The sequence below is a fragment of the Macaca fascicularis genome, chromosome 2 (assembly GCF_037993035.2).
Source record: "Macaca fascicularis isolate 582-1 chromosome 2, T2T-MFA8v1.1".
Lineage (NCBI taxonomy): Eukaryota > Metazoa > Chordata > Mammalia > Primates > Cercopithecidae > Macaca > Macaca fascicularis.
This window is the reverse complement of record NC_088376.1, coordinates 87790455-87815995: the sequence shown is the minus strand read 5'-3', so window position 1 is coordinate 87815995 and position 25541 is coordinate 87790455. Positions and strand designations below refer to the sequence as shown.

Genomic DNA, 25541 nt, shown 5'->3' with positions numbered 1-25541 from the left:
TAATCCCAGCACTTTGGGAGGCCGAGACGGGCGGATCACGAGGTCAGGAGATCGAGACCATCTTGGCTAACATGGTGAAACCCCGTCTCTACTAAAAATACGAAAATTAGCCCTGCGCGGTGGCGGGCGCCTGTAATCCCAGCTACACGGGAGGCTGAGGCAGGAGAATGGCCTGAACCTGGGAGGCGGAGCTTGCAGTGAGTGGAGATCGCACCACTGCACTCCAGCCTGGGCAACAGAGCGAGCCTCCGTCTCAAAAAAACAAAAAAAAAAAAAAAAAAAAAAGGAAAAGAAAATATTTTCTGTTCCTGTCGGTGTGGATGTGGTGGAATGACTGAGAAGGATACTTCGTAGTCTCATCACCTATGAGCCACATTAAATCCCAAAAAGGACCCCTCCCATTGTTCCTAGAACAATGTCTGAAATCTTTTAAAACAAATATATAAAGGAGACAAATATTTCCTAATTAGAATTTTCATGTGCTCTAGGTTTTAATTAGCAATCACTTTGAGACTGTCCTTTACAGTCACATTCGAGAATTTATGCCCTTGGGCCAGACTTTCCCTGCCTAGGATTAAGGTGTGAAGAACACAGGCTTTTAAGGCAGAAACACCACTATATTTCACTTTGCCACTTTTTGTTTGATATATTCTTGATATAAGTTTCTTCATATCAGTTTACGCTTCTGTGATACAGTGTTAATAATTTTAGTTAGAGAAGAGCTACATTTGACCTGCTATCACAGCGATGCGAAAAAACAATGACTCAAATGAGGAAGAAGTTTATTCTCTCCCACAAAGCAGTCCAGAGTTGAAGACAAGATGGCTTTGTAATCTTCAAGACATGGCTTCTGTCTCTGGCATCAAGGCTGTTTATCATTTCTAGCCAATAGAAAGTGTAAGGAGGAAAATGAAGGTAAGTCATTTCCACTTCGAAGATTCTATTCAGAGTGCACAGTCAACACTCCTGTTTTTTTCCTATTGGCCAGGGCTTGGTCACAAGGCCCATGTGGGTGCCTCGAAGCCTGAGAGAGAGCATCTCCAGCTGGGAGGTCGTGTGTATAGCTAAAAGTTTGGAGAGCTCTCTTTCTAGAAGGAAGAAGGTATAAAAGCGAATGAATAATCTAAATTTGTTGGCTGTTACATATGTTGCAAATCTGTTTTCTTGGTCTGGTACTTGTGTTCTAAATTGTCTTGTGATGTTTTGTCCTGTGGAGATTTTCATTTTTTATTTGACTTTAATGAAATAATTTCCTTTTTTCTTATGAATGCTTACATGTGTTTGTTTTTTAAATATTTTTTTTTCCTACTTTAAGGCTGTAAAACATTCTTTTATAGGAGCTTTTAAATGTTTGAGAGTTTATTTTTAGTCATTTTGATCTTTAAAACATCTGGAATTTATATGTTGTATATGAGATGTAAAAAAGCAGACTAATCTTATTTCTTATATGGAGACCTAATTATTATAACTCTTATTGAGTAGATCATCTTTTCTCAATTCCTCCTCTTCTTTTTTGTCTTTAATACTTTCTGTTTTTCTTTTTTTGTTTGTTTTGTTTTGTTTTGTTTTTTCCAATACACATGTACAGTTTGGTGAATAATGATAAAGTGAACTCTCAGGTAGCAATTCAAGCCAAGCCTGTTCCCTTGCATTTTATATTTTCTATTCCTTTCTCTTTTCAAGTTCATTTCATCCCTATACCCACACTTTCTTACATTTCTTTTCCTCATTTGCCCTTTGTCTTCCTTTTTTATTTATTTTTTGAGACAGAGTTTCACTCTTATTGCCCAGGCTGGAGTGCAATGGCGCAATCTTGGCTCATCACAATCTCCACCTCCAGGGTTAAAGCGATTCTCCTGAGTCAGCCTCCCAAGTAGCTGGGATTACAGGCACATGCCACCACACCCAGCTAATTTTGTATTTTTAGTAGAGATGGGGTTTCTTCATGTTAATCAGGCTGGTCTCAAACTCCTGACCTCAGGTGATCCACCTGCCTTAGCCTCTCCAAATTTTCTCTCCCTTCTTATTTTTTTTCTCCTCCTTCTCCTCTTCTGTATCCCACTCTTCTTCCTCTTTTTCATGTAATTATAATACTAAATTAGTGCACGTACTAAGTTTCAAAAAATTCAAACTGACATGTCTAACTAAAATAATAAGCAAATTAGTAATCCTTTCCTCTAAAGTCCAGGGAATTCTCAAAAATTATAGCTAGCTAGGCAACTAGATAGTTGCATATATATATATATATATATATATATATACACACACACACACACACAAAACTATATAAATGTATAATATACATAATATCTGTATATGGTGTATAAATATATATCATATAATTAATAAATGTATGCTTATAAATAAATATATGTGAATATATGTATACTTAGTAGTCTAGGATATAATTAAACATATATATCAAATCAAACAAGACTAACATGTTTTTATTTTAAAGGCCCAATTTTCTTACAGTGAATTTAAAAATCAGTCTAAATTCAAGAAAGTTTATAACAAATACTGACCCCATTACTCTCTCATTCAGAGATGATGACAATATATAGAGTGTTGGGACTCAGAAAACAATATACCCAATATTGTGCTTTGACTGACTGAAATAAAGAAGCAGTCTCAAGGTCTCTTTGACTACCCTACTAGTCTCTCAATCCTTTGTATCTCCTAAAACACAGGATGAGGCCATTCTGAAGCTCCCTTATCTACCTAGAAACCAGAAACTTTAAAGAGAAACACAATTGTTTTTGATCCCTTCCATGAACTTTCATAAACTAGATAAAATTAAAATTTACATCCAAGAGAAAGAGGTTGAAAATTAAACAGGAAACCTAAAGCCCAGATGAACTCTGTCTCAAATGGTTACATGTTCTTAGGTCTCAATTCAATTCCCGAAGAGAATCATTTACAAGCAATTGCCTAGTCCACTTATTTACACCCCCCTCTTCAAATCCCCTTCCAATAAAGTGGGTATTTAGGCATCAACCCACTGGTCCTTTCTTTGAATTTTCATGTTCTGTATAACTTCCATGAACATGTGTGCACATAATAAATTTATTATGCTTTTCTTGTATGAACTTGTCTTTTCTTATAGGCATGTCAGCCATAATCTTTTATGATGAAGAATAAAAAGATTACTTCCTTTCCACCTTTAAATTAGTTAATTTCAAATTTATAAAAACTGTAATTATTTTTCATGAATATTTAATGTATCTGACAGTTACTAATTGTAGTTAAAATAATTATTTGGTTTCCATAATGTACCATAATGCAATAGCTTTAGATGTGATTTGAATTCAGTGAGAATTGAGGAAATCTTGACTTGATAGACTCACTACCCTTCTACAGTGCCCTTGGCAAATCCTGACAGCCCATTTTATGTCACAGTAGCTATATAATACAAAGATAACTTTTTGTCTCAAAAATCTATTGCTGTTTTCCCTGAGGCTGTATTCACATACAATAATTATTTGATTTTTAAAAAAAGTTAAATAAGAACAAACGGTTTCTGCTGAACTATCAAAGCATTACTTAATCAGATTAAGCATAAATAAATAAATAAATATATAAACAGGACCCAAACTATTTAATATGTGGCAACCTTTATTGAAAAGGCACCTCGTTTTTGCTCTTTAGAGATTTTAGTGTTATCAGATCACTCTTAAGAAATGTTAAGATTATACAATTGACATCATTCAAATTTTAAACCCTGGAGAAGTTGCATGTACTCTGCAAACCATTCTGGCTTCTTGGTGAGTCTCAAGTTATGTTTTAGCAAAAAATAAAAAAAAGAAAGCTAAATACTTTTGCTAGATCTTAAGGCCTGCCAACTTATATCATACCAGCTTAAATTCATTTATATATTTTAATAACTATTTACTAATTACATTCTATGTTAGACTTTACAGGTTGTTAAAATAGATTTAAAAATTTGATTGGGATGAGTAAGAAATAACTATTGATTAGCCTTTAACAAGTTAAAACAAAGGAGAAAATGCATGAGTAAAAAAGCAGAGGCAAATTTCATGTTATTGTGTTCATTTTATTGCACTTCAGGTATCACATTTTTTATACACAGGAGGTTTCTTGTAACTTTGCATCAAGTAGGTCTATCAGTGCCATTTTCCAATAGCGCATGCTCACTTCATGTCTATGTGTCACATTTAGTAATTGTCTCAATATTTAAGACTGTTTCGTTATTATTGTGTCTGTTATGGTAATTTTTATACTATTGCAATTGTCTTGGGGCATCACTAACCTCCCCAAAAGACAGAAATTTATTGATAAGACAGCAAATTTAATCTATAAATTTTATGTGTATTTTGACTGCTCCAGCAACCATCCCTACTCCCAGCTCCCTTCCCATCTATTCCCTGAGACACAATACTGAAACTAGGTCAAATAGTATCCCTACAATGTCTTCTTGGTGCTCAAGTGAAAGAAAGAGTTACACATTTCTCACTTCAAATTAAAAGCTAGAAATGGTTAAACTTGGTAAGCAAGATATAAGCCTCTTGGCACAAGAGGCCTAGTTTTTAGCCTCTCTCAGTTTTTGGCATATTTTCCTCACTAAGTTATGAACACAAAGAAATGGTTCTTGGAGGAAATTAAAAGTGCTCCTCCAGTGAACACATGAATGATAAGAAAGAAAAATTGTCTCATTAATGATATGAAGAAAGTTTCAGTGGACTGAATAGAAGAAAAAGCCAGTCATAGCATTTCCTTAAGTCAAAAATAATCTGGATTCTAACCCTCAATTCTATGAAGACTGAAAGAGTTGATGAAGCTGCAGAAGAAAAGTTTGAAGCCGTCAGAGAATTTCCATAACTTAAAAGTTCAAGGTGAAGCAGCAAGTGTTGACATAGAAGTTGCAGCAAGTTATGCAGAATATTTAGCTAAGATTGTTGATGAAGGTGGCTACACTAAACAGGTTTTCAATGTAAAATAAATAGCCTTCATTGGAAGAAAGTGTCATATAGGCCTTTCATAGATAGAGAGAAGTCAATGCCTAGCTTTGAAGTTTCAAAGGACAGGCTGACTCTTGTGTTCCGTGCTAATGTAGCCAGAGACTTTAAGTGGAAGCCTGTCCTCATTTACTATTCCCCAAATCCTGGATCTGACAAAGCCAGGATGAGAGCACACCTGTTTACAGCATGGTTTACTGAATATTTTAAGCACATTGTTGAGACTCACTGCTCAGAAAAAGGATTCATTTCAAAATATTACTGCTCATTGACAGTACACCTAGCCACCCAACAGCCCTGAAGGAGATACACAAGGAAATGGATGTTATTTTGATGCCTATTAACACAATATCCATTCTATAGCCCATGGATCAAAGAGTAATTTCAACTTTCAAGTCTCATTATTGAAGAAATACATTTTGTAAGACTGGAGTTGCCATAGATTGTGCTTCCTCTGATGTATCTGGGCAAAAGGAACTGAAAACTTTCTGAAGAGGATTCACCATTCCATATACCATTAAGAACATTCATGATTTATAAAAGGAAGTCAAAATATCAACATTAACAGGAGTTTGAAAGAAGTTGATTCTGACCGTCATGGATGACTTTTAAATGTTCAACAGAGAAGTAACTGCAGATGTCATGGAAATAACAAGAGAACTAGTGGAACTTGAAGTGACCGAATTGCTACAGTCTCAAGATAGAACCGGAATAGATGAGGAATTGTTTCTTATGAATAAACAATCAACTGATTTCATGAGATAGAAACTACTCTTGGTGAAGATGCTGTGAACATTGTTGAAATTATAATAATGGATTTAGAATATCACATAAACTTAATTGATAAGCAGTGGCAGAGTTTGAGAGGATTGACTACAATTTTCAGACAAGTTCTACTGTGGGTAAAAGGCTGTCAAACAGGCTAGGCACGGTGGCTCATGCCTGCAATCCCAGCACTTTGGGAGGCTGAGGCAGGTTGATCATGATGTCAGGAGATCGAGACCATCCTGGCCAACGTGATGAAACTCCGTCTGTACTAAAATACAAAAGAAAAAAAAAAATAGCCAGGCATGATGGTGCTTGCCTGTAATCCTAGCTACTCGGGAGGCTGAGAAAAGGGAATTGCTTAAACCTGGGAGTCAGAGGTTGCAGTGAGCCGAGATCGCACCACTGCACTCCAGTCTGGTAAGAGAGCAAGACTCCATCTCAAATAAATAAATAAATAAAATAAATGTTAACAAAAGACTGTCAAACAGCACCACATGCTAGAGAGCAATCTTTTGTGAAACAAAGAGTCAATTGATGCAGCAAACTTCATCGTTGTCTTATTTTAAGGCACTGCTACAGTCACCTCAATCTTAAGTCACCACCACCCTGATCAGTGAGCAGGCATCAGCATAGAGGCAACACCCTCTACCAGCCAAAAGATTACAACTCACTGGAGGCTCAGATGATTGCCAGCATTTTTAGCAATAAATTATTTATAAATTTAACTAAGTACTTTTTTTTAGACATACTGCTATTGCACACGTAATAGGCTACATTATAGTTTACACATAACTTTTATATGCATTGGGGAACCAAAGAACTTGTGTGACTCCGCCAAATTTTTATGTTAAAACCTACTCCCAATGTGACACTGTTTGGAGAAGAGGCCTTTCGGTGGTGACTAGATCATAAAGGTTGAGCTTTCATGAATGAGATGAGTGCCCTTATAAAAGATATCCCAGAAAGTTGCCGCATCCCTTCAGCCGTGTGAGGACACAGCAAAAAGATGACCATCTGTGAACCAAAAAGTGCGCCCAGCCCTCACAAGATACTGAATCTATCATCCCCATGTTTTTAGACTTCCCACCCTCCTTAATTGTGACAGATAAATTTCTGCTGTTTATAAGACACCTAGTCTATGGTATTCTTTATGGTAACCCGAATGGACTAAGACCTCTGTGCTATGAAAGATGAATTTATCTTCATTAGAGGCAAATCTAAAATAGAGTATAAATGAGATTTAGGTAGATATTTTCACATAAACAGCATTTTGAGCAAAAGTACAGAAGTATAAACAAATGAAAATTATGCCAGGAATTGTAAGCTGCTGCTGCTGCATTTCCTTCTCTTTCTCTTTCTTCTCCTCCTTCTTCTCCTCCTCCTCCCTCCTCCCTTCTCCCTAATCCCTCCTCCCTTTTCCCTACTCCCTCCTTCTCCTCCTTCTTCTCCTCCTCCTCTTCCTTCTTTTATCAAAAAGAATTAGAATGCAAGAGGAATCCTGGCAAATATCTATATAGAGTGTGGACAAAATACCTGATCTTGGAGTCATTTGAATGCCTAGCAATACAAAATGACTCTATCCTGCAATGGAAAAGATTAAAGAAGACGATGGCATTCTTAGACAAATATTTGAAACAATCACCATTTAGGAAGAAACTATTGCAAAAGTGTATTTGAAGTGTGGTGAGAACCTGCACATGTACAGTCTAAATGGACATGGAGAAGATAGTTCTAATATAAATAGTAGTAAAGTTGTTAACAGGTGTTGATTAGAAACAGGAATACCAGAGAATGCAGGGTCAGGGGAGGCGCGTTCACTGACATACATCATATAATAATTATACAGGACGAATTTGTGAGGATAATGCGTTACACGAAGAACAAATTGAATCTGGAGAATCTGAGGTACTACAGAGTTGGATGATTCTATAAAATTGGGAGTTTATGATGGTTGACGGCCAAAAATAAAAAAGAAGATTTAATGAATTTTCTACACGCATTTAACTGGCATTTCAATCAAATGTGGAGTAAAATGAACCATCTATCATTAGAAAAACATGATTGATAGGTTTCTATACAATTAGACTTATTCTTGGGGAAAACAGTAATTTGGATATTTTTATTGGTCTAAAGACCCATAATTTTCAATGGAAGTGGTTATATACAGAGAAGGTATTTGCAAAATAAGTACATTTTTATTATCAAATGATTGAATATTGGCCTTCACTCGATGGTGGTCCGATATATTAGAAAACCCACAACAATTTCAATACACCTGCCCAATACCGAATTATGTCATACCCTGAACAAATTTGGAATGTCCCAGCTAATTTTTATGTAATGAAAAGCCTGTTTAAAACCATTTTAGCCTAGGGTCTTATGTTACATGACAAAGTAAACTTATTTTTATGCCACATTTGTTATGTTACATTTTAGTCCAGAGACTTATGTTACATTACAAATAAATTCAACTTATTTTTATTCCATTTGATGCATGTGGAATTTTAGGAATGCTGAACACCTGCAAATAAAGAGAGGGATATATTTTCTTGGTTTAAAAGTTTACAAGGATATTTCATCATTTTATAAAATTACATCAATGCAAACAACACTGCCTGTGATTTTGGAATAACCTATACAACTTCTCTGTGACAGTCTGCATTTGTAACTATAATTTTCTAAGTAACTTTTTTTTTTTTTTTTTTTTGAGATGGAGTCTTGCTCTGTCACCCAGGCTGGAGTGCAGTGGCATGAACTCAGGTCACTGCAGCCTCTGCCTCCTGGGTTCCAACGATTCTCCTGCTTCAGCCTTCTGGGTAGCTGGGATTACAGGCACACGCCATCAAGTCCGGCTAATTTTTGTATCTTTTAGTATAGATGGGGTTTCGTCATGTTGATCAGTCTGGTCTTGAACTCCTGACCTCAGGTGATCCACCCGCCTCGGCCTCCCAAAGTACTGGAATTACAGGCATAAGCCACTGTGCCTGGCCTTTCTCAGTAATCTTACACAGAGTTGTATACACATATGGTCATTTATAACATTTTCTAGAAATGTTGTTTTCTAACATTTATGTACTGAAACAGATATTATTTAATTATTTTACTTTTACTTAATCTTTATATTATAGTTAGGTAATTACAATGTTTCTTTCCAAAATTATGTTTGTAGGTAGTGATTTGCCGTATGAGTTTTACTATGGATAGTAAAGATGGCATAAAAAAAGGGTTTATACCTTAGAGTTTACCATAGTGTGTGTGGAACCTTAAAATATTTAAGTCTCTTTCACTCACATTTTACCATTTAATCTTCTCACTTCTGTGTAAAATAAATAGTGTAGTATTCATTTTTAAGTCTCATTTTCAAGATGTAAATGCTAAGATTAAAATATATATCGTGATTTATCAGTGATCATATGAGTTTTGCAAGTGCCAGATTCAGAATCAGAATACAGGTCTGCTTACTTTAACTTTGAATACTTAGCACAATGTCATGTTGCTGTCCTAGGGTGTGCAGTGAATACAGACTATCTTTTAATGATTTTTTTTTAACTACTCAAATGCTCTTATATACAGGATGTTGTTGTCCACTGTTTGGTCACTTTAAGTTTCCTTAAAATTCAAATGTCGCACAAAACTTCATTTCCCATCATATTATTATACAATGTAAATCTTCATTAATAAAATGAACATGAATATCGAGTCAATATTCTGAATATTTCAGAGCAAAACTAAAATAAACAAAAACCTACCTGCAATTTTAGCTTTAATTGGCTAGGTATTTCAAATCACAGAAATGTTTATCTTTTCATTCTGGCTATATTTTTTCCCCTAATCCTGGCTTGTTCTGATAATTGCCACGAACACTTCATTTCATTTTCTTGCTATCAGCTTAAGCCCGGGCAGCTTTGCTGCCTACTGCTATCAACCAATGCTCTGATTGAGCAGACGATGCAGAGTGGCAGCAAAGGACACACTGATTGCCTGTAATGAATGGAATTTGTGATTGTGAGTTTCCAACCGAACCTTTAAGAAAAAGCCTATTCACATCCTGCCTCAATAGCAACAGAGCGATGGTGAAACTTTTTTGGCTGTTTACTAAAAGCTTTTGTCTACAAAAATTTCTCTGCTGCAAGATAGATAAATGGTGAGTCAATGGAAAAATTATAAGCTATTTAGGAATAACAGAAGGAAACATGTTTGAAAATCCAACAGCTATTCCAGAACTACAAATTTAGGTGAATGGCTGATGCACCTGAAATTTCTTAAGTTTTTTACTGAAATAAATGCCAACAGGTTCAAATACATGCACATTTTAGAAATGCATTTAAGCCAATTATTAATAGAAAGAATTTGGTTGGTTTCGTATATATTAAACAGATATTTTTAGAAAACACACAGAGTTGCACATTTTATCTCTAATAGTGGAATAAGAAATAGTATACTTTCCAGATAAATATTTCAGAGAATAAACATGATAATGTATATCATGATCACCAAAACATTATCAGTATTTAAATTTCTCTTTAAATTCTCTAGCTCACTCTCCTCACCCCATCTTCTTTCCTCTATTTCTTCCTTTCTTTTTTCCTAAATTTATACTGCACAATTTTCACTAAAATTTGGATGCAGAAATTACTACATGGCATGCTTAAGAGGGACAAATAGAAAAATCCCCGTGGAAACATCTCACATGATGAAAGAACTTGAATCAAAGACATGAAGGAAGAGTCTTGTTAATCTTTAATTCTCTTTGGCCGTAGATTACATTCTTATCATTAAAATAGATGAAGTACTTTCAGAAAAATATATTTACCTAAGGCATCAGTGTGTCTTTAAATAAGCTTATAAGTTTATACAACCAAGTGATATTAAGAACCCTGAAAGAGTAAACTATGACGGTCAGGTCAGGCAGGAGATCATGACTACATTAGATTTGACTTTTGGCGAAATTTTCAGAGCAAGTGGGGTTTGGTTACCATGAGTTCAGCTTGATTTTGCTTCTAAATATAATTGAGCATATGAAGCCAGGTCACAGTTGAGCAGCATTTTTTAAAAAGTTAAGAAATTGCCAACCAATGAAATTATATATGGACAAGCCATCTTGTTGTAAGTGCCACCAAAGTGTTGATGATTTCAATCCTTCATTACTCAGGGCATCTACAGGAATAACACAGTGTGGTTTTATCAATTTGCCTTCAGTTATGCTACAAAACCCAGCTCAATATATGAAGGATCATACTTCTGTATAAAAGCAGTACTCACTCTTTTCTCATTTCTTTTTTAAAAAATTCTCATACTTTAACCCAATATATCCAAAATGTGTAAATATGGAATTGATGTTATATTATTGATAAAGGATTTTTTGGTACTAAATCTTTAAAAGTCACTCTGTATTTGAAGCTTCCTGTCACTTCACAAATGCAGACCAGCCACACTGCCGGTGCTCAGTAGCCCCATGTGGCCAGCGGTTGCCACACTGAAGGGAAGCTCTGGGGGCTTTGACTCTTCTGACTTCAGGGACATGAAGGACCTAATTTCCTTTTTCTGCCAGAGGAAAGAAGGGAACATCCTCTTCCAGCCAATATCTATCCTCAGGCCCAAGGGTGGGAGAGACAGTGGGCAGAGAGAGAGAGAAGGGAGATGTCCACAGGTAGAACACTTTCTCCCACCTAATGCTTCAGGGTGACCTAACCTCCCTTTCAAAGTTCAGACAGTGAACTAGCAACATAAGGCCCCACAGAAGGGAGCCCAGGCCTTCAGATTTATCCACAGCCTTGACCTCTGGAATTTAGATGTGGAGGAAATAGATTAAAGACAAACTTCTTATTTTGTAATTTGGCCCTGGTCCTAATGGTCAGACTGTGGTTCTTTCTGTGGCATGAGGACCAGGTGAGGTTAAGCACCCATCCCATGCCTACATGTCTACATGCATTTCTGTATAACAACACCATCTGACAAGAGATACAACTTTAAATAAGGGGGAAGAATATCAGTACCTACAGGGTGCCTTCTGTTTGCCATGTAAACAGTAATTAGTCTGTCATTCAATCCTGACAGCCTATCTGCACTGGGTATATGTATTAGTTAGCTGTTACTGCATAAACAAAAACCCCCAAATTTGTTAGCTCATGATTGAGCTGACCAGCTATTTCGGCTGGACTCAGCTGGGTCATTCTTCTGGTCCCAGCTGGGCTCCTTCAGGCATATGTGGACAGCTGCCCGTTGAATATGTAGCTCTGCTTCTAGCGGTGAGCTGGCTGTCAACTGAGGCACTATGGTTTTCCTCCCCATGGTGTCTCATGCTCCGGGAGGTTGACATTGGTTTGTTCCTGTGGAGATGGCAGAATTCTGAAAGAAAAAGCAGGCACATTGAAGAACTTTTGTCTCTAGATCCCAAACAGGTACACTGTCATTTTCATAGCTTTCTATTGGCCAGAGCAAATAAGACCAATGAGATTGAAGTTTTGGGAAACAAATTCTGTATTGGGAGGAGCTATAAAAGTACATGGCTAAGGGCATGTATGTACACAAGGAGGAATGAAGAATTGCTGCTGTTTTTGCAATCAGTATCACTATGTATTTTTATTCAGACACTTTACATAACTATTCTAGGTCAAGGAATTTGTCCAAAGCCCCACAGCCACTAAGTGGCTGTGCTGGGACTCAGAACGAACTCTCCTTGACTCCAAAGCCCTGGTACCTCCATAGACCACATGACTCATAGAGCTTCCCTAGTCCTGCGAGGTCCTGGAGAGTGACACTTCCACAATAGAAGCAGGATTCCTGTGAGGTTCTCATCCATTTAGTACTCTTCAGCACTGGGAATAATCCCCCCCCCCCCAGAGAATGCTTCTGAAGTGTCTTGGAAGGACTTGGAGTAATTTGGGGAAATGGCAGAGCATTGAGTTTAGAAAATCAAGACCTAACATTATATTTTTCATTTCTCACCACAGGAGAAATTTGAAAACATGTATCATGTACTCCACATGTCGGCAAATTCTTTTCATTCCTTTTTGGTATTTGTAGGCTATTTATGATTTTCAACACAGACTAAATCAAAATACTGTGCCTGAAACAACCTCGTACTCTGAAAGCAAGTGACATAAATATAGATCTGTTGAAAAAACATTTCCTCCTTCTGCAGTGTAGCTGAACAGCTGAGTGTGTCTTGAATTTGTCCTTTGATTTTACCAGAGCAGAGCTCTAAGATCTAAGATCTCAACAGATCATATGTGTGTCAAGCTATGACATCATCTCAGAAGGTTGCCCATATCCTAGACCTGGGGGTGGAGTTGTGAAAGGGTTGTAGTGGCAGTTAGGTAGTCACGAGTCCATAGGTGAGATTCATTCATCGGGCGAAGTGTTTTGGGGTCATGATGTTTATGGCAAATTAACAAATACAAATTACTGAAAGTAAATTGTAGAACATTATAAATAATAAATCTATATATAAACTAAATGTCAACAGTTATAATTCTTGTAATTTATCATGATTGTGAGTATAATTATTATTCATATCACTGTTAGAAGCAATAGTTTTTGCTGCAGCTGTTGTTTTAAAAATGGTGATAAAAACACTGAGTAAAGCTCTTTGGCCTCCTCCTGTTGCTGTTTCTGGGACTGCTGGCTTGCTAGTTTGGTGCAGACTTGGGGCCTTTCCAGTGAAGCTGCAGCTGGAGAGACTTCAGGTGGTCTGCTGTGACTAAGGAAGAGCCTGAATCAAGAATGAAAGCCATGATGCTATGAACATAGTGAGGTAAGATGGGTCTGGGGTACCACCCTACAATTTTGAAGAAGAAGGACACACACCACTTAGTGAACCAGTGGAAGCCTGTGGTGAATGACGTTTGTTCCTGAGGCAGATCAGATTCTGATTTGATGGGTGGTGAGTCCTTGAAATAGACACACCTGAGAAAACATGTTCCTGCCAGCTCTGGCCCAGAGTCTGTTGCAGCACCTCTCCCTAAGAACACAGACAGGGTTCTCCCTTGGGTCACTGGCCGGCCTCATGACCAGTCACCCTGCATTTGGAGACATCGTTGCCAGCTCTTCTTGAACAGAAGCCATTTCCGTATCTTGGGTGGAGGGGAAACAAGCTGATAGATCGCCATCTGTTCCTCATTTCTTAAAGAAATGAGTCACTTCAATTATCAAGTCTTAATTCACTACTACTATAAAGGGTATAACTTTCATTGACTAAAAATCAAATAAATATTTTTGACCATTTGTAAATTAGAGTTAAATATAAATAAAACAATTTATTTTTAATATTCTAATAATATTGAGCTATAAATTTAAAGAACATTTAAATGGTTAAATGGGTTTAACTATTATAAATGGCATAAAATAAATATTTCTTATATTTTCTCGTATTTTGTATATTTTTCTGTATAATTGATGAAGTAATCTGCAACTATCACATGTTGCCCCTTTTCCCTCCCTTTGTCATTTTTTCTTTCTTCATTAGTTCCTTCCTTCCTTCCTTCCTTTCTTCCTTCCTTCCTTCCTTCCTTCCTTCCTTCCTTCCTTCCTTCCTTCCTTCCTTCCTTCCTTCCTTCGTTCTTTCCTTCCTTTTTCCCTTCCTTCCCAATCAATCTAAAAGTCATTGAGCAGGCCTTAAGCAAGCAGTAATAGCTTTACAGCATGTCTGTAAGTGTGTCCCAAGGACAGCTGGTGTTATCAGTCTATATGAGGATAGCTTTAGAGTGGGAATCAAGGCAATACAGTAACAGCACCAGTGGTGGCCTTCTGATAAAGGTTTTGTAGCAGTATGTCAAGGGCAGTACTTTAGGAGGCCGAGGCAGGCGGATTACCTAAGGTCAGGCATTTGAGACCGGCCTGCCTAATATGGTGAAACCCTGTCTCTACTAAAAATGCAAAAATTCGCTGGGCGTGGTGGTGGGCACCTGTAATTCCAGCAACTAAGGAGATTGAGGCAGGAGAATCTATTGAACCCAGGAGACTGAGGTTGCAGGGAGCTGAGATCATGCCATTGCACTCCAGCGTGGGCGACAAAAGCAAAAACTGTGTCTTGAAAAATAAAATGATCATAAACATTTGAAAAAGGAGGCAGAAGTTTAGTTGGTATATTTGTAACCCTGTTCTGTTTCTTGAGTCATGGTCTTATAATTTTATTTTTAAACAACTTATTCTCACACCATCAGTTAGAATTTTTCTTTTAGAAATGTAGATAAATCACATCACTGGGAAGAACTTTCCAATGATAGATAAATCACATCACTGGGAAGAACTTTCCAATGACTTCCTAGCTCACAGAGAAGTCTGAGTCTTGTTAGAATAGAGTCCCTGAAAGATCTCATTCCCATTCTCTCTCTAAAGTCAATCTAATCTCACTTCCTCTTGTTCTTGGCCATAATCACTTGCCCCATTGATAGGGACCCCTTTACTAGACTTGTTTCTCCCCTCTCTTTGATGAATAAAGTTATCCTTTCCCCATCTCCTACTCTTCACCTCCTGTATGCAGCAGAGTCAATTCATTCCTAATTTTCTTGTCCTTGGAAAAAGTATTAAAGTATCTTAATTCATTTATGTTGACTAGACTAGTTCATGTCTTTTCCAGAAATTCTGAACCTATTCTCTTTCTCTCTCTCTCTTTTTTTTTCTTGTGGAGTCTCCTCCTTGTATGTTCTCCTTACTCCAAACTGAAATTAAGCCCTGCCTCCATCATTAAGCATATCATTTTTTGTCTATCCCTCTTATTCAAAGAAGAATCACAAACAAATAAAAACAAGTAAAAAGACTTGAAATCCAGAGCAAAGTAACTGGGCACTGGGTGGAGACTCCATTCTATTGTAAGGTCCTGGTATTTACAGCCCTTTCATACCAAGCTGTATCAGCATGTTTTCTGGTTAATCAAAAAGCCAGGATAATATATATTTCAAACTTTTGTCTTCATTGTATTTGGTGTATATAATTCTCATCCGATGTAAATTGTATTGAAAATCAGATACACTGCATGAACAAAATGCACTTCAATTTGTTTTGATAATTAAACAACTTAAAAGATAGTGTCATCTAGAAAGGAGCACATTAATTGAATGGATAAATTGAGCAGTTTGTACTTTGATGTTTCCTATTCTATTTTACTTTATGTGTGTACATTTATGGGGTACAAGTATTATTTTGTTACATGAATATATTGTGTAGTGGTGAAGTTGGGATTTTTAGTGTATCCAACCCCCAATAATGTACATTGAATAATTTCTCATCTGTCCCCCTTATCGACCATCTTTCTGAGTCTCCAGTGTCCATCTTTCCTCACTCTATGTCCACGTATCCACATTATTTAGTTCTCATTTATAAATAAGAACATGTGGTATTTGACTTTCTTTGAGTTGTTTCACTTAAGATAATGGCCTCCATTTCTATCCATGTAGCTGCAAAAGATATAATTTCATTCTTGTTTATGGCTCAATAGCATTCTATTGTGTTCATAAATATATATCACATTTTCTTTAGCCAATATCTTTGTTATTGTGAATAGTGCTGCAATAAGCATATGAGTGTGGGTGTCTTTTTGATATAATGATTTATTTTCCTTTGGGTAGATACCCAAGGTGGAATTGCTGGATAAAATGGTAGTTCTATTTTTAGTCCTTTAAGAAATCTCCATAACACTTGTTTTCCACAGCAGTTGTCCTATTTACATTCTTACCACCTGTGAATAAGTGTTACCTTTTCTCAACATCCTTGTCAAAATTTACTTTTTGTCTTTTAAATAATAGCCATTCTGACTGGTGTAAGACGATATCTTATTGTGGCTTTGACTTACATTTCTCTGATGATTAGTAAGGTTAATCATTTTTTTCATATGCTTGTTGGTCACCTGTATGTCTTTTATTGAATGTCCATTAATGTCTTTGCCTGTTTTTTAATGGAGTTATTTTTGTTATTATTGAGTTGATCAAGTTCCTTGTAAATTCTGGGTATCTCCTTATTCAGATGTGTGGTTTACAAATATTTTCTTCCATTCTGCAGATTTTTTTCACTCTATTGATTATTTCTTTGTCTGTAAAGCTTTTTAATTTGATTAAGAACCATTTGCTTATTTTTGTTTTTGTTACTTGTGCTTTTGAAGTATTAGTCGTGAATTCTTTGCCTAGACTGATGTCCAGAACAGTTTTCTCCAAGTTTCCTTCTAGTGTTTTGAAAGTTAAATTTATTAGTCAAAAACTTACATGTAAGTCTTTATCTTGAGTTGATTTTTGTGTATACTGAGAGATAGGGGTCCAGTTTTACGCATCTGTATATGGCAATCTAATTTTCACTATTTATTGAAAACAGTGTGCTTTCTGTCGTGTGTTCTTGTCAACTTTGTCAAATATGAGTTGGCTGTAGATATGTGCCTTTAGTTATGGCTTCTTTATTCTGTTCCACTGATCTGTGTGTCTATTTTTATATCAGTACCATGCTGTTTGGGTTACTACAGCCATGTAGTATAAATGAAGTCAGATAATGTGATGCTTCTGGCTTTGTTCTTTTAGCTTTGTCTATTCAGACTCTTTTTTGGTTCCTTATGAATGTTAGGATTGTTTTTTCTAATTCTGTGAAAACTACATTCCTATTTTGATGGAGATGGCATTGAATCTGAGGATTTTTGAGGGCAGTATGGTTATTTTAATGACTTTGAGTCATCCATGAGCATGGGATGCTTTTTCATTTGTTTGTGTAATCCACAATTTCTTTCATCATTGTTTTATAGTTTCCTTTGTAGAGATCTTTTACCTCCTGAGTTAAGTATAATCATAATATTCATAGATATGTTATTTTTATTTTGTAGCAAATGTAAATGTGATTGCCTTCTTGATTTCTTTCTCAGCAAGATTATTATTTGTTTTTAGAAATGCTACTGATTTTTCTACATTGATTTTGTATTCTGAAACTTTACTGTATTCATTTATCAAATCTGAGAGTTTTCTTGTGGAGTCTTTAGGGTTTTCCAAATGTTATCTCATATTATCAGCCAACAAAAGTAATTTTACTTTCTCTTTTCCAAATTGGAAGACTTTCGTTTTTTTTTTCCTTGATTGTTTTGGCTAGAATTTCCAGTACTAGGTAGCATACAGTGGTGAAAGCAGGCATCCTTTTTTTTTTCCAGTTTTTAGAATGAATGCCTTCAGCTTTTCCCTATTTAGTTTAACATTGGCTGTGGATTTTCCATATATGACCTTCATTATTTTGATGTATGTATGTTCCTTCTATGCCTGATTTGTTGAGGGTTTTTATTAAAATGGATGCTGAATTTCATCAAATGCTTTCTCTGCATCTATTGGGATGATCATAGGGTATTGGTGATGTATCACATTTATTGTTTTGCATATATTGAACCATCCTTGCATCTCTTGCATAAAGTCCACTTGAACATGGTGTATTATCTTTTTAACATGCTGTTGGATTTAGTTTGTTAGTATTTTATTTTTGCATCTGTGTTCACCAGAATTTATAAAAACATTTTAATATTAGTCATATTTACATCCAAATAGAGGTGTGAATAAAATAAAATAAAACTGCAGGTAAAGCAGTTTGGCTACGGACAATGATTGTTTCTCAAAACAAAACTGAAAAGGAGAACTCAGTGTCTCAAATACTCAAGAGGTTTTTATAAATATATACTTGTACTAAGACTATCAAAAGCAAACTGTATTTTAGAGCTATTAGGTAGGCCTCTGGTAAAAATACTGGCACTATAGTGGTTCATCTTCAAATCATAAAAATATATTTGAGATAGGGTAACAGAAAAGATTACTGACAAATGAGATTTTAACTGAATTCTATTTTCTTGTTGGTTAAGGTGATGTTGGTTATATGGATTACAGTTGTCCTGAGAAATAACTGAGAGCACAGGACTATTAGTGCATATAAAGAAGTCACCCATTTGAGTAGATGCCCTATATGGGTAGGTCATAGGAGAATCTACTGTTATTTTGAAATAGAATTTTTTAAAAAGAAATGCAACTAATATCTTAGAAACATCCACATACCCAATTCTTATTAAAAATATTATGAGGTAGGAAACAAGTCATTGTTAAAATAATCCAGCTATTAAAACCAGACAAGATATTCAAAATTAGAAGTTTCATCTCAAAAAATCTCAGTGGGCTAATAAATGGAGCCTACAGTGTTAATACAACAGAAACTTCATTACTAGATCTGATGATGATAAAATAAAAAGGGATTAATAAAGTATTTTAAAGGCAAGTATAAATGACGATTTTAGTAGGGAAAACCTAATTTTATTGGTGTCGTATCTGTACGATTATTTCAAACTTGTTGCTCCAGTAGCCCATGATTGTGTTGTAGCAGGACGAGTGGCAGACAAAACTCCTCAGACACCGAGTTACAGAAGGAAGGGGTTTATTCGGCCGGGGGCATCGGCAAGACTTCAGTCTCAAGAGCCGAGCTTCCCAAGTAACCAATTTCTGTCCCTTTTAAGGGCTCACAACTCTAAGGGGGTGCATGTGAGAGGGTCGTGATTGATTGAGCAAGCAGAGGGTACGTGACTGGGGGTTGTTTGCACCGGTAATTAGATCGGAACAAAACAAGATAGGGATTTTCACAGTGCATTTCTATACAATGTCTGTAATCTATAAGATAACAGAACCAATTGGGTCAGGGGTTGATCTTTAACTACCAGGCCCAGGGTGTGGTGCCAGGCTGTCTGCCTCTGGATTTCATTTCTGCCTTTTAGTTTTTACTTCTTTCTTTGGAGGCAGAAATTGGCCATAAGACAATATGAGGGGTGGTCTCCTCCCTTAGTGTTATAGCCTAAACAGTGATGTTTGACTAAAAAAAGATGTTTGACATTATAGTTCTTACAAATCTATTTGTTACATATTCCTTTACCGATCAGTTACGATTCATATTCCACTGTAAATGAAATATAAATGGATTAAATAAGAATGAATGCATTTTTTTCTTATGTAAACCAAATAATCTTAAGAAATAGACATCTGTGATGCAGCAGTCTGAGACTCATGACTGGGATACCAATGCTAGATTTCAAACCCTAATTTTATGCCCTAATTCTGATTCATTTATGCATCTATTCAATAACTAATTACAAACGACTTGCTATCAAGCGGACTCTTGGCTTGGCACTTAAAATAGTTTTGGGAAAAATAGAAATGGTTTCTGTTCATGTAATATTAATTGTCTTATAGTCCAGTAGTAGAAACATAAGTTAAAAATAATAAGGCAAATAAAGTATAAATATTAGTACTTTGAGGAAAAATTTTAGGATATTATGAGATAGTGTTTAGTAGATTGTAGAAATAGCCACAAATACTTCCTCTTTCTGTATTCATGCTCTTATAATAGTACATTGCAGATTATATCATATAGAGATAAAGTCTAATTTTCACTTAGGTGAATCATATACCTTACTTTGGCCAATAAGTCTTTAGCAAATATGATGCAAGCAAAGTATTTGCATATTGAGGATTTCTCTTTTGCCATATGTTGAATTTGAAACCACCACGAGACTATAGAGAAGAATTAAGAAGTTCCATTTTCCAGATAGCCAAACCCCAAATATGTGAATCAGGGCATTCAGGACTAGCCAGGTCTAAGTCAAATGGCCAATTGATCTCAGAATCTGTGTCTGACCTTAGAGATAGGAGTGAGCCCAGCTGAGACTAGCAGAAGAACCATACACCAGAACCCAGGCCAAAATACTGATACATGGAATTGTGAGTGAAATAAATAGTTTTTATTTAAGCTACTAAATTTGGGTTATTTTGTTATGCATCAAAAGCTAACTGGTAATAAAGGATCTTAGGGGGACCTAATTTAGCTTACAGAAACCTGGAAGACTCCTCAGAGAAAAGTATATGATGGAGAATGAGAAGTCAAGTAAGAAATGTCAGGAGGAATATATTTAGACAGAAGAAAAAGCATATTTGAAAGCTTTGCGTGAGGAAGAGCTTAATATATCTGAGGAAAGAGGAGAATGTCAATTTTCTCTGTTAGAGTTCTTCCTTGTTCCTGAATCTGGATGTCTTTCTTCCCCAACCTGCTTTGCATACAGCCTCAGATTTGAATTTTGATAATTAGGTTTCTACCCAATTTTCTGTGTTTAATAAAACACACACCACACACACACACACACACACACACACACACACACACACACACACACACACAAACTGTCTTGATCATCTACCACTGAGCTGCTCTTATTATTACCATACTCTCTTCACTGGACCACAGTGTTCCCCCAAACTTGAGCTTGCTGGTTTGGGTCTTGCTATCTGATGACAAACTTTCCTGATGTCCGTTTCTTGTCCTGGGCTTTGAGAATTGACATTCATAGATTTGCTGTCTACTGTTTCTTACTACACTCCACTGTAGAAGTTTGGATTGGAAGAGTAATTGTAACAGATGCTCATGAAGACAAATAGGTAGATGATAGAAAGACAGATTTATGAGCAGTTAAATGGAAAAAGTAAGTTACAGAGCAACACCTATAAGATAATCTAATTTTTGTACAAATAAAATAATACACTATTGTGTTTATTATATACTACCCACATATATGAACACACACACACATATACATATATATATGTGTGTGTATATATATACACACACACACCAACTTAACAGTGGTTGCTTTTAAATCCACAGTCCTAGGATTATTTTTTCTTTGTTTTCTATCCCTTTATATTGTTTGAATAAATTGAATTCAATTTTCTAAAGAATGCTCACTCAGGAAATATACATTCATTAAGTTGGCTACTGAGATATATACCAAAAATTCAAATTTCCTTTGTCAGTTCATAAATACCCACATCTAGCACTTACGGGTATGATTAAGGGTGGCAAAGTCAAACAGGACTTGGGGGTGCCAATGTATGTGACTAAACTTCAGGAGAGACAAACTAGTTAAAAACTAAATATAATGTTTGCACAGTTTGCAACATATCATCAAAGTTGATAGGCTCTCACTAGGCTTTAATGTTTTATTATATGAATCTATGTCTACTAGTTAATTCTTTGTTTTTTTCTTTAAAAAAGTAAATGAAGAATAATTAAAATATGTTTGTTAATTGAATTTCTCTATTTTGAATTTTTGTCTCCGGAGAGAGGGAGCAAGTAAGGTAAATGTAACAACTTGATATTTTGCTTTTCCTGAGAGACTCAAAGTCAAAATAATAAAGCAGCGAGAGCCATAGTTTTTCAGCATCTTTATTCTTTACATGTAAACATATATGAAATATGTTAAACACCCACATATCTAATCACATTCCAATTACCTTGTGAGATTTAGGGCAGGTTTTACCCCTCTCCTTGCTTTTGAAATTGTGGAAGCTGAGGCTCAGCATTAAAGGAGTCAGCTAGGGCCACACTCTGGGCCAACTGACTAAAGGGTTTTTTGCAAAGATCAATATAATAATTATCTGGATAAGTTTAAATTATTCCCCCAAGGACAATATTTCAACTCATATTTCTTTTCATGAATAGTTTCTTCGGAGGACAGTTTAGTTTATGGGGCAGTTTTATTACAAAGTATTTGGCCCAACTAAATTTGATTTTCTAGATGACTAAGTAGCCATTTATTGTAGGGAAAGATTTTAGATAATATGAAAAGGTCAGGTAAAAGCTGAAATATGTAAATTTCATGTCATCATTCATTTTAAGTCAACTATTTCTTCATTATGTAAAGAATTTGCATTTGATTTCTCTGTCATAACACTCAAGTAATAGGAGACTGTTTCATTTTGTACTGATAAAATAAATAGAAATTTGGACTTTCTTCACAGAAGCATAGCCATCTTCAAGCACTTACATAGCACTTCGTATTTCTAAACTACTTTACAATTTTTATGTTGCTCATACCTTTCAACAACCTTGTGAATATGTCAATAGTATTAACTTAAATAGGAAAGAAAAGACATAGAAAGTTAAATGACTTCTCCCAATACATAAGATTTTATGTTTTTACAACCTCATTGAATTATTAGATTAAAATGATATTTCTAATCTTCTATGTTCTTTATTGTTAAATAATTTATATGAATTTAATAATGATTATAGTTCTAGGAAAAAACAAGGAACCAAATTTTCTTTTCATATCATAGCATAAATTGTATCAGGCATTTAATTTAAAAAATTGGTTTTGCAAATAATAAAAATATATTTTGTTGATATCTAAGGATTCGTTTTCATCAGATTCTATTTTATTTCATTTTAAAAATGTTCATTTGTATAATTTACTGTATAAACACCTCACCTCTATGAATTACTTAAGAGTTGAAGTAAATTACTACAAAGTTAAAAATTCCTGCCAAATTAAGTTTATCTAGATCTGATCATTAGTTAAGAAATATGTTTTAATTTGGCTCATGTATTTCACCCCAACAACTCCTCTAGGTAGGCATCTCTATCAGAATAGTAAAATACGGTAATGTTGCAAAAATAGGTAAATACATTCCAAATCCTAATAAAATCTCTGCTATGCAATTGCCTTAAGAAATAATGCATACCTGGGCCCTTCTCTGGGCTAGGACACTACTTGCCTTTCTTCGACATTGCGCCTCTCCCTATTGCTGGATTCGAGCATCTAGTTTTGAGATGGTAAAAACACCCCAAATGGAGTCTTTGATTCCCCTGTCAAGGTCCTGGAGAATGGTTTGACAGTCAGTCAGCCATCTCTTCACCACCCATATTATCAAATACACAGAGGAGAGAGAAGTGCCCCCAAATCTTTCATCATGAAGGACTTGCCGCTTCACCACCGGGTCTCTGGCTGGTCCCCTTGCCACCATTGCCCTAATAAGCTCCTCCAACCCTGACTGCCAGCCCTGCCAGGGTGCTCCCAGGGCCGGGACCACTGTGCCCAGAAGGTCAAGTAGCCTCCTAGCACAGAAAAGAGCCCAGAGTATAGAGCAGAAGCAAGAGAGTGAGCCACGTATTGTTAGGAGAATTTTACAGTGTTGCCCTTGGAATGGGCTTCAATCTCCTCTTGTTTTATGGGATATTTATTCCTGTGCTTCAGTCAGTAACAGCCCGATTTATTGACTGATTTATTGACCATTACATGGAGATGTTTGCTTATGGCTGGAATTCTTCCTCACGACAATTTCCAGTGCTCTTTGGGTTATCCACTGGTTTGTGCTTTGCAAAGCTGTGAACGCCATTTGATGCCAGGATACAGTTGACCTGGCTTTTGAGGTATTAGGGAGAAAGCCTCACCCATTCCCTAGTGGGAATTACTGACATGGTCTTCACCCTTTTGATGACATGGTCTTCACCCTTTTGCTATAGGCTCTTTTCCTGATTCAGGGAATATTTGTGAATCTCCTTCCCATACATTTTGTTGGTCAGCTGGTTAGCCTCTTGCACATGTCACTTCTCTCTCTCTGTACTGCTTCGAATATCCTTGGTTCAATAAAGGAATTGAAATGCATCAGCGGTTGTCTAACATAGAAAGGAATTGTCCTTACTGCTTTGGATTGGTTTGCCCTTGGCTTTTCTCACAGCAATGCAGCCCTCATATATTATCAGCCTCTTCCAGTTGTGCCTCTTCTCCTTGGTGGCCTTGTTAAGCAACAGACTCTTCCACAAGGCAGTCTACCTGCAGTCTTTCTTGAGCAACTCAAATTCTGCAGAGAAGTTCCCATCACCACCTCTATCTCCTGCCAAACTGAAGGCTGCTGCAGGCCGCTGAGTCTCCTGCCATCCAAAGGAGATGGGCAAGATTGCAGAAGGTTGTGGCAGCTCTCTTCCCTGTTCACCTACCCCTGCAAGGGAAGTCAGGACCCACTCTGCCAAGGGCCCTCTGCTTGTTCCTTTCTCTCTGAGGAACTGGAATGTTTGTCTCTGGTGCCTGTAAGGCAGGATCTTCCTGGCACCAGTGTGTGGATTTATTTATTTATTTACTTATTTATTTCTTGAAATGGAGTCTTGCCCTGTCATCCAGTCTGGAGTGCAGCGGCACTACCTCGGCTCATTGCAACCTCTGCCTCCCAGATTCAAGCGATTCTCCTGCCTTAGCCTCCGGAGTAGTTGGGATTACAGGTGCCTGCCACCACGCCCAGCTAATTTTTGTATTTTTGGTACAGAGAGGGTTTCACCATGTTAGCCAGGCTAGTCTCGAACTCCTGACCTCAGGTGATCTGCCCACCTTGGCCTCTTAAAGTGCTGGGATTATAGGCGTGAGCCACTGTGCCCAGCCCAGTGTGTGGATTTTTAACACCACCGTTGAGTGTGAAAGGACCACAGGTTTTTCTGCAGCTATTTTCTATCATTTGCAAATGCCTATGCCTGGACTGACTTGAATATTTTGGTTTTCTCCCTGTGATGTTTACCCTTCTACCTTTCCTTCCTGCCTTCTACCACCCTTGGATGAATCGATCTTGTAATTCTAGCTGTTGTATTTTGTGGATTTGTTATTTTTGTCATTTTGCTGTGAAGCACATACATTGGGTGTGGAAGGTAAAGGACAATCCCAGTTGCTCCTGGTCACTGCAGTCTTGTTTCGTTTATCTTGTAACTCAGGTTAGGTTTTCATCTCTCTTGCTCCAATGGAAAAAAAAAATCCTGAAGAGATGGGACAGGAGGAAGGACCTCACAGCCAAATCTGCTGGATTTTAAACAGTGTTTTTTGTTTGTTTGCTTGTTTGTTTGTTTTCCTTTCCCGTGAAGGGGAAAAAATCTGTTTTCACTGTTACATTTTAAGTGCGCCAACTATGGGGAGGTACCAATTCTGGACAAGTGCCACTGCAACACAGCACTAGAGGACCTGAGTTTTTCAACTCTGTTTAGGGTAGGAGGCAG

General features: G+C 36.5%; 1 pseudogene; it reads left to right on the top strand.

Annotated features, from left to right (window-relative positions):
* Positions 1 to 4792: 4792 nt before the first annotated feature.
* LOC102117219 (etoposide-induced protein 2.4 homolog pseudogene) lies at positions 4793 to 24432 on the top strand (annotated as a pseudogene).
* The last annotated feature ends 1109 nt before the right edge of the window (positions 24433 to 25541 follow it).